Source organism: Castanea sativa, chromosome 5, assembly GCF_040712315.1.
Source record: "Castanea sativa cultivar Marrone di Chiusa Pesio chromosome 5, ASM4071231v1".
Lineage (NCBI taxonomy): Eukaryota > Viridiplantae > Streptophyta > Magnoliopsida > Fagales > Fagaceae > Castanea > Castanea sativa.
In genome coordinates this window covers 58,621,012-58,631,331 of record NC_134017.1, presented here as the reverse complement: position 1 = coordinate 58,631,331, position 10,320 = coordinate 58,621,012, and positions in this window count along the sequence as shown.

Sequence of the window (10,320 nt, the reverse complement as noted above, 5' to 3'; positions counted from 1 at the left end):
ATTAATAAAATGTGCTTTTGTCAGTTAATATTTCAAAGTTATGAGTACCTCTGACGCTTGCAGCTACTATTCTTAAGAATCAAACAGAAACTTGGTTAAGTGTAGTCCTCGGACCACAAACCGTGTGGAAATTGATATCTTGCCATTTGTTAAACAGAACCTTAGTTATGCCGGGTCCTCGGACCTCCTACTTTGGGAAAATTAACATTTGAAGTTACTGATCTTGAGAATCAAACAGAAACTTGGTTAAGTACAGTCCTCGGACCACAAACCTTGTCGAAATTGATGTCTTGTCATTTGTTAAACAGAACCTTAGTTATGCCGGGTCCTCGGACCTCCTACTTTGGGAAAATTAATATTTGAAGTTACTGATCTTGAGAATCAAACAGAAACTTGGTTAAGTGCAGTCCTCGGACCACAAACCTTGTGGAAATTGATATCTTGTCATTTGTTAAACAGAACCTTAGTTATGCCGGGTCCTCGGACCTCCTACTTTGGGAAAATTAACATTTGAAGTTGCTGATCTTGAGAATCGAACAGAAACTTGGTTAAGTGTCGTCCTCGGACCACAAACCTTATGGAAATTGATATCTTGTCATTTGTTAAACAGAACCTTAGTTATGCCGGGTCCTCAAACCTCCTACTTTGGGAAAATTAACATTTAAAGTTACTGATCTTAAGAATCAAATAGGAGATTGGTTAAGTCTTGTCCTCGGATCACAAACTTGATCACAAACTTGATCAAATAGGAAATTAACATTTCTTATTGCGTCTGGAAATTAGTGCCTTACTGGCCATTAACTCGGATCTTAAGTTCTATATCTTTAAGCGTTAAGCAAATTTATGTAAGGAATGGTCCTCGGATCTTACGCCCTACTAAAAACAATACCACACATTATAAGGGTTTAATCGTTATATAAGGTCTCTTTTTTTTAACCAAGGCATTGTTTAAAATATCTCAACCATATTATCTACTGTTAAGTTTTTAGCTATGTACTAATGGGAAACTTTTGTGACAAGTACAAAAAGAATAAAGTAAAAACAGATACAACACGAGTGAAAATCAAACAAAATTGTTCTTCATTAATCATTTAGATATACATTACATATTAAGTCTGAATACAGAGAAAGAGAAGTCCTAAACTAGGTCCTAAGCTTTTGGAGGAGGATCTTGCTGAGAAGTGCTGGTTGCCTCGGTCTCTTTCAGCTCCTACTCAAAAGGAGACAGAACTTGCTTTCCTTTGTTTGCTGCCTTCGTTGGAGGGACATTGGATTCTATGGTTTGGCTCAGGCCCTTCTCGACATCCCCGCCTCCTTCCTTTTCTTTATTGGAACCTGAAGGTTCTGTAGGATCTAGAATTAACTTTGGGACCATGGGAGGAAGAGCAGGAAGAGTTGTTTCAGGGGTAGGAGTAGCAGCAGGAGCCTCTTTAATCTCCTGTATCTCCAGGGGAAGCCAAACATTCTCGGACTTCCTCAGCTCCGAGGCTAGAGGAACTCCTGCTCTGTTTAGAGCCTCCCCCCAGACTTTCTGACAGTACTCCCGGCACAAGGCCGCGAAAGCCTCTGTCAGCTGCTCCTCGGTGGCAGCTACCCCTTCCTCGTAACTCGCCTGCTTGGCAGCTTCTAAAGAACGTTGAAATGCGCCGGCTTCTTCCTTCATCAGCGCAAGTTCCTTTTTCAAATCCGAGCGTTCCCTTTGGACTCGGGAGAGCTCATCATCTTTTTCATGAAGGAGCTTGCGCTGCCCTTCTATCTGGGTCTTCATGGTCTTCAGGTTTGCCTCGGCCCCATTCCTCTCTCTTTTCAGCTCAGCCACCTCAGAGATAAGCTTCTCATTTTCAGCAATGGCCGTGCCTAAGGACTTCTCAGTCTCCATCCGAATTTCAAGCTCTGTTCTGGCCTTCTTCCTAGTATCTTCTATAAACTTCTCGGCCATGAAGACTTCTTGAACGGCCTGCAATAAAGTATGAGGAAATTAGGTATAACAGGACACTGATGAATAATCCAATGCTATTAAAAAATGTAATCTTCCTAAAAAGTTAAACTTACCAGGGCTAGATCCCTTTTTAGAGACAGGAATAATTGAGGTTGGCTCATCCTCTCCAAGGTCTCCATATCTTTCGGCAGCAGAAGAGGGCGTTCCAACACTTCTGCCAAGTGATGGGCATGACCTTGCTGGGCCGCCCTGATACTGGACTGGCAGGAGATAGGTGCGCCGTCCAGCCTTAAGTCAAGGGACCAGGTGGCGGGTGCTCGGCGCACTTCGGCCACGTCCCTGATCTCCCCGCTTTCAACTGAGAGGGCCCTGCCTTTGCCTTTATCCAGCCTCTGCTGCTGAACGGGTGGCGGTTGTTGTCGCGATTTCTTTGGTTCCTTGCCGCTTTTCTCCTCGGCCTCCCTCTTTCTCTTCTTTTTGGGATCCTCGGCTGGAAGTTTTGACTCAGCTGGAGGAGGGGGAGGTGGCAAAGATGAAAGAGCTTGAGACCCCCCGTCTTTCTCTCAGCATCCTTCGTAGCTCTCGTGGTTAGGAGACCCTTCATCCTGTCCATATCCTCCTCGGATTCGTCCTCTGGTCGGGTAACGATTAACCCTGCAATTCCAGAGGCCTCAGTGGCTTCTTCTTCCTCGTCAGAGAGTACAACGAACTGGTTCCCTCGAGGTCTTTCGGTGTCTTCAAGTTGGAACTGTTCTATCTCCTCGTCTAGCGTGTTTGAAGAAGACACCTGCTCTTCTGGAACAACAGTTGCCTGAGAGTGAACGGCGAGGGGAATTGCCGCTATGGGCTGTGTGTACAAAACGGTGTGAGGGGCGTCAGGGAGATCGTGGTCGTCCAAAAAGTGGGGCCGGGCTACGTTTATCTTCCTTCGCCTTCGGTCACCCGCAACTATGGCGTTTTCTATCTCCTAGAAGTCCGAAGAAATGGGAGTGTACCCCAGAATCAGATGAGCAGCCCTGAGTTGTAGGTCCTTGCTGACAAACACCTCGGAGCGCAGTACTCGGTTTAGATCTGCAACGTTGCAGTGGCTCAAGCGTGGGGGCACGTGTTGCTTATCTGCAAAGAAAGACATCAAAGCAAACAAACATGGTCAGATTCACACAACATATAATAAACTTAAATTGACATGAATACATGTGAATATGCATCTTTGTGAGTGTTAGAGGAAGTTGTGCGGTGGGGGGGTTAATCCTAAGGTGTCGCACCTGGATCTCCCCACTCACCTGGGCAGTGGAGGCCGTCGTGCCAGTTCCTTGAGACGATCAGGTAGTCATCCTTCATGCCTTTGTTAGATTTGGGCAGACAGGAGATTAGCCTAACGACGCTGGAACGGGATTTAATGTAGTAGCCTATGTTGGAGAGTTTATGGGACTCGTACAGAAAGACGACATCGTGCCAGGTGAGGTTTAGGCCCATTTGCTCGTTTAGAGCATCAACGCTACCCAAAACTCTAAAAACGTTTGGGAGGCACTGATCGGGACACAATCGGTGGTTGCGAAGGTACTCCCTAGTTACAGGCTTCATTGGGAGGGTCATCCCACCCTCTACAAAGGCTATCATTGGGATGATAACCTCTCCCTCCTTTCTAGAGCCAGCCACGGCTTCTGCCGGGCAATATTTTAAACCTACATCGCCGGGAATGTGATACTTGGCTCTGAAGCCTTCCATTCTAGTGGCGGTATCAACTAGACACTTGAACTTTCCCATCAAATGTGAACGAAAGGTTAAATTCTAAAAGGGGGAATGATTATGAGGAGAGCCGAGGACAAGGTCCGAGGAAAAAGGGTTAAGAGGAAAAAAGAATAAGAACTTACAGACTTGAAGTTGTGCGAATTTCCACGGAGTTGTGTAGACAAAAGGTGATTGCAGATGTTTTGATGGGATTAGTCTCTGGAGAAATAAATGAAGGCGCAGGTTCCCGAAGCGTCACGACGTGCGAGAAGCGGCCTCGAAATTATATTTGTCCCGCCCAAATTTTCATGGAATGATAAGGACCGTTGGATGCTCATCTCACCGTTGAACGTGGGGGACAAGTTATAACTTACGGTAATAAATGCGCGCGTTTTTGAAAATAAAACCGCCAAGTGTCACCTTCCGGAACGCGAAACGGTTTTCACACGTGTGGTTATTTGCAGAAAGTGTGGAGGAGGTGTTCGTTGGATCAAAACCCTATTTTTCTCCTCGGATGATGAAAAATAGAGTTTTGAGGGGCTATTGTGGGGAGTAAAAGGACCCAAGTGGGCATATGGGCCTTTGGGCTGTAACATGGAGGGCCGACTTGCTCCAGGGTTAAACTCTATGAGTTGGCCCATGCACCGAGGGTCCGAGGATACAGCCGAGGGAGAGTTTCACCTCGGACAGATCCAAGAGAACTCAAGATTTCATTATAAAGGTCAAGGCACAACTCTGGAAAGACTAATGGTTAAAAGGGAACATCCTGAATCTTCTAGATGCACCAGTATTAAAGAAAATATCAAGAGTAAAGGCTGCCACCTCCGCATTAAAGGCTCTGCACCTACCTCCCTGGCCGCATTAATGGGGAGGTGACCCCTGAACAGTGAGGTGGAAACTTCTAGTCACTGTTCAAAAAGTATCAAGGAAAGAAGTATAAAAGGGGGGTAAAGGACAAAGAGAAAGGGGATCGAAAACTAAGAAATTAATTAAGAAATTGATTAAGAAATTGTAATCTGTAAGGAAGAAAGAGAAATAATAAAGAAGTAGTCTTCGGCTCAAGTCCGAGGAGATCCTTTTACAATCATCGTTTGTTATTTACCTATGTTTGTTTCTAAAAACCTGTTATCAAGCTCTCAGCACTTCTAACCTAGGTTTCAAGCCCACACTCTACAAATTTTATTGTTTAAGGCTCGTTGGGCCTGAGCCCGTGATTGTCTTTGGGTCCAGGTGCAATTGTGCACTTACATATTTTATAGATTTTTTATATAAGAGTTTTTGAAAAAAAAAATCTTTTATAATTAGCAAATTTCGTACTTAAGAGACAATTTTTTTTTTTTTTTTGGTTGAAAAAATTGGATAAAATGTCTAAATTGAAGGTAGCATCGGAAGTTAAAAATCTATTGAGTTAATACCATCTTTGTGTAGAATACGGTTAAGAGTTGTAGAATTGCAGGGGGTAGAATGCTAATAACAAGCAATTTCCATCCCACCTGGAAAAAAAAAAAAAAACAAAAACAAAACAAACAGACATATTGTTAAAAATACATATTGTAATTAAAGGATTTTTTTTTTTTTTTTTTTTTTTTGAGAATAAATCTTACTGAATTTAACGCCAAAGATGTGAATTGCCCCACTTGGTAGAAAACTCCTGAAGATGCTAAGATGGTGGAGCTGGAGGGAAAAGATTCGCTAACACGGAGTGGGCCGCTAAGAATGATGATGTTACAAGCTATATATACCAGCTAGAAGCATATTCAAACTCAAAACAATTTCCACTTCTGCGAATTAACACATCAATGCACCAAGAATTACTACAAAATTGGCAATTACAAACGAGATTTTTGGTTTAGACTTAGTCACAATATATGACACAACCCAACAGCTATCCTATTACATTTGATGTGACAAGTGATTTTATAATTTCTTTCATTGCTGTTACATTAATTTTTTGAATTGAACTAGTAGAATATTAACCATATTCTCTCTTCTTTCACATTTTAAAAAATGAGATACGTTTGACACTTTTGTAGATATTCTTTGAAATGACCCAAATTTGCACACAATCTTCCCATTTAAGTTCAATCCAGGAACCCTTTACAAGAGTTCACTCAATCTTTCAAGTTGTGGACATTGAGCAAAATACAAGGTAATAAGGGAGGGAGCAAACCAGAACTCAAATTCCTCATCAACTATCTACCATTATCAAAAAAAATTCTTGTTAGGAAAAAGTTACAGATTCTATCCATTTTCCCAACTACAATTGGTCTTTTACATCTCTGCACCAAACAGCAGACAAGCAGCGTGCACTACTACCAACAAAACTAAAGAAATCCCACGACATTAATCAGTAAAGGAACAGAAATTTATATCTAATCTATCAATTTTTTAACCTTTGCACCTTCTTAACCTTAACGTGAGAGCTTTGGACACCACAAGAGCAGGGAAATTGAGCCTCAAACCTTTCACTCCATCTTGAAAGAAGATTCTGATTGATTCCACACTTCAACTATCAAAGACTCCACAAAATTCAAAATGTTAGTCATCTTATCGTGCTTTCACTCTAGATTGGATGAAAACATTGCCTCCAGTTTATTAATATCCTCCCCTATACGGATCAGCATCTCTTCAGATTGCTTGAGACCACATTTGAATGTGGACAGCTCCACATTCATCGAGTCCTGTGATTCCGGAAGAAGTGGATGACACATTACAGATTCCAAATGCAGATCTAGCACAATGAATTGATCACAGAGTAGATCTAGAGCTTGCTCGAGGAATTTATCAAATAGGTCATCAATGGGGCTTCTTCTGTACAAGATTTTTTTCTGATTGCTTTGATCTAGTTCTGAGAGCTCTATACCAGCCCACTCTCCTTTCATTGGTTCATTTTTTTTTCCGTTCCTGTAAATTGATAATCTTGTTAATGACCACATCTTCAGTACTAAGACCTTTGAGTGCAGATTTGAAACTTCGAATCTTTTCTGTCCATTGTTCTTTCCCGGACATCATAAACACGAAATCAACCATCAAACGAGACAGCTCAATCCCAACTTCAACTAGTTGAACCTTTATGCATTCAGAACCCCAAATTCTTTATCAGATTCATTACACTCTTTTATGGACTCCTTCAAACTCTTCCTCCCACTTTCTTGATCTTTCTTGAATCCTTCTTCACAATTAGGCCTCAGTATTTGCAAGTTTTGTTCTGAAGCCTCACCACCTTCTTTTTTCTTGAATGTCACACCACTTCTTGCTGCAGCTATTGTTGTGTAAATCTTGTTCCAATCTTTAAACCGATGAGTCCGACCCCATCAAATCTTCAAAGGCCTTCATCACTATTGATCCAAAGAACAGCCTCTTGGCCCTCATTGCTGCATCACCGCTTTGTCCTGCAGGGTTGAAATCTTCATCATCTCCAAGACGAATATGACTAACACGCTTCGATACATGTTGAATCTCATTCGAGATCTCCTTGAATCTGACAAATTCTTCTTGAAAGTAAGGCTTTGTCAGAGAATCAATGAACCTCTTTCTCGAGTCTTGTATATTCTTCTGCAGTGACTGAAGACACGTGATCATTTCACTAGTCTGTGTATGCAATGTTTCCATGTAATGAAACAACTCATTATCTCTGGAAAAATCGAGATCAATCATGACTTGATCTTGGTAAGCCATTGATGTCTCTACAAAAGCTTTTGAGAGGGAGAAAGTGTTTGTTTGTTTGGGAAATAAAGGACAGAATGATCAGTGCAGAAATCTTGCGAGTTTTTGAGAGAGAGAGATAGAGAGAGCCAAGATAAGGATTTTATAGGGAATGGTTGTTTCGGTTATGAGTGAAAGTGTCCTATTAGTAATTGTACTGTATAGCGTAAAGTCATATGTGATTAATAGAATTAACCGTGTGCAAAATAGATATAGTGCACGTGGGTCAGTTACATATCAGATTAGGAATTAAGAAATACCTGTCCATTTATATTTGACCTCCCTCGTGTGATAACTGACAAGGCTGAATGAAGTTGAAGTTGGCAACCACCTGTCTTCCTAAATTTTCACACTAACTGCGCTTCCAATCCTCCATCTAATCTTGCCTCCAATATACTTCTCCATACATATGAGGCTCCAAAGTGTATCCTAATTTCTAGCAATTCAGAAAATATCTTCATAAGAGAGTTCAGTATAATACTTTTGGACATAGTCGTCAATATCCTAATCTGGATCCCACAATTTTACGATTTTACTTGTCCAAAATAATTCGGATCTCTAAAGGATTTTTGCAATCGTTCAGGATCGTTTGATTCTGACAATCCTAAATAACATTTGTTTCTTGTAATATTCTTTAACTTGATAGAAGACTCAGTTTGACCTAAATGAAAAATAAAATCTCAATAGACCAAGTTTTCCATTCAAATGTAGAGAAAGTGGTAATTAGTTGGACCTATATAAAAAATATTTCAATAGAGTGTCACGTTTTGAGATTTTTGACATCTTTAAATGATACTTACAAATGGATATAGTAATATATAGTAATTATATTAATAAATGTATAATTTATGTGATTATTTAACATATTAATGTGTTTTTTTTTTTTCTCAAATAATGTAGGATCTTACGATGTACGATCTAATCTTACGATCCACGATCCCACTTACCTTCCATGATCCTGCGTTGGATCCCAATTTTGACAACCTTGCTTTTAGAATTTCTAGATTAGGAAAAATAAAAAGAGGGTTCGGTACAGTAGTGTGTGGCTACTGGCTATTTTGTGTGGGAGCCGCCAACATTGCTTAGAAACATCTCCTAGTTGAAAGACAACTCATAATTTGACGCTTTTTTTTTTTTCCTTTTTTCTGATTGGGACAAGGTTTTATCTTATGTACATAACATAATAAATCGATTGGGATGGGTAGAAGGAAGGTAAGGAAAATGATATGCTCATGGATGCACTCTCCGTTAGCAGTTAATAAATCGTAATCTCCTTTGGCATCCTTAAATGCCTATAATTAAGACTTTCAAATTCCAACCCCTTCCCCAGACTTCAAATGGTAATAACTAGTGTGCACACATATTATCAATCAATCAATCAATCAATATATATACATAAAAAGCGAAGACTTCATGCGGGAAAGCACAACGTTCTGCCACGTGATGCCTTCTTTGATAGCCATCCAGTTTTTTTTTTTTTTTTTTTTGTTCAAGTTACACCTAATCATCTATTACTTATTACTCCTCATCACTCCTCTCTCTCAAGTCTCAATTGACTAAAATAGCTTTTAAACTTTTAAGTATACCATTAATTGTTTAATAAAGAAAAAAAAAATACCATTAATTCAGCTCTTCTACGTCCAACCCTTTGGTTGCCCGCCTCTTGCAATGATCTAAGTTATATAGCTCTTCTACATCTAACGCTCTAGTTGCCCACCTCTTTCAATTATCTAAGTTATATATTAATTAGTACACTTCCTTCTAGCCATGAGTTTCCTTTTACAATCACTTCTCTTATTTTCTTTTAATGTTTCTCTTTTTTTTTTCTTTTTTCTTTTTTTCTTCTTTCTAGAAGCTACACATTTTTTAGCAATCACATTTTATAACTCAAATTCTTCATGTATTGTTGGACCGGTTGTGCTTGAAATGAGTAAATTCTATGGCAAAATCGCGGTTTTGCATTCTAGAATTTGTAAAGTTCAAACATGGTGAGTAAGGGTTTGAAATTTTATTCTTTTTCTCCTTTTGAAATTTTATTCTAGAAAAGTGATTACATTCTTGGCTAAGTAAAGAGGAAACACAAATAGTGTGCTTTAATTAATATAAACTAAATTAATTTTTGTTGTTGTTATCAATCTAATATTAGAGTTTGCAACAAAGGGTTAGGTTTTAATTGTGTTGTTATCAATTCAATATTAGAGTTTACAATTTTGATGTGTTGGATGTTTTGTTGGAATTATTACAGACAAATAAAAATAAGTGTTTTATGAAATCCTATCACAAGGGCAATGGCAAGGAGTCCAATCGTATCCAATTGCTCTTTCTCCACACCTTTGCAAATACCACAAACATATCATCATAATTGGAATGTCCCTTTGAGGCCAATTTTATTTTCCCATTATTTTCTTTGAGATGTTATTTTTAATTTCAATAATCAACTGGGTTGATTTTTATTTTTTGGGGACAATAATCATATGCAAAGGTTAAAATCTAGAGCATCTAATCACAACTATTAGTATACGTCCTTTTCTTACTTTCCAACTTCCATTCATGCAACTGAAACTATATGGGCTGAATAATGACTATCCTCAATTAAAATCTCATTTCAACTACTGCTAGGCATTAGCCACCTATTGGTGCTACAGTGCTCAAAGGCCCTATGGGGAATTTTTGGTTTCACTACATATTATTTCTAGATATCAACACAGCACAAATTTCATCTTTCATGTGCATATTAATTTAGTCTTCTCTCTCTTGAATTTAACTTGCTCTTTATCAATGTTCATTCTTTGTTTTTAATTAATGATATGCTTTTGATTCCAAAAAAACATTTGGATATTAATATTTTCATTCTTTATCAATTTTGAGTGTTATTTGGATGTAGTAAGCATCAATGTAGTAGACCTCATGTTAGTTTATGTGTTGCTTAATGTACTTTGCATAAG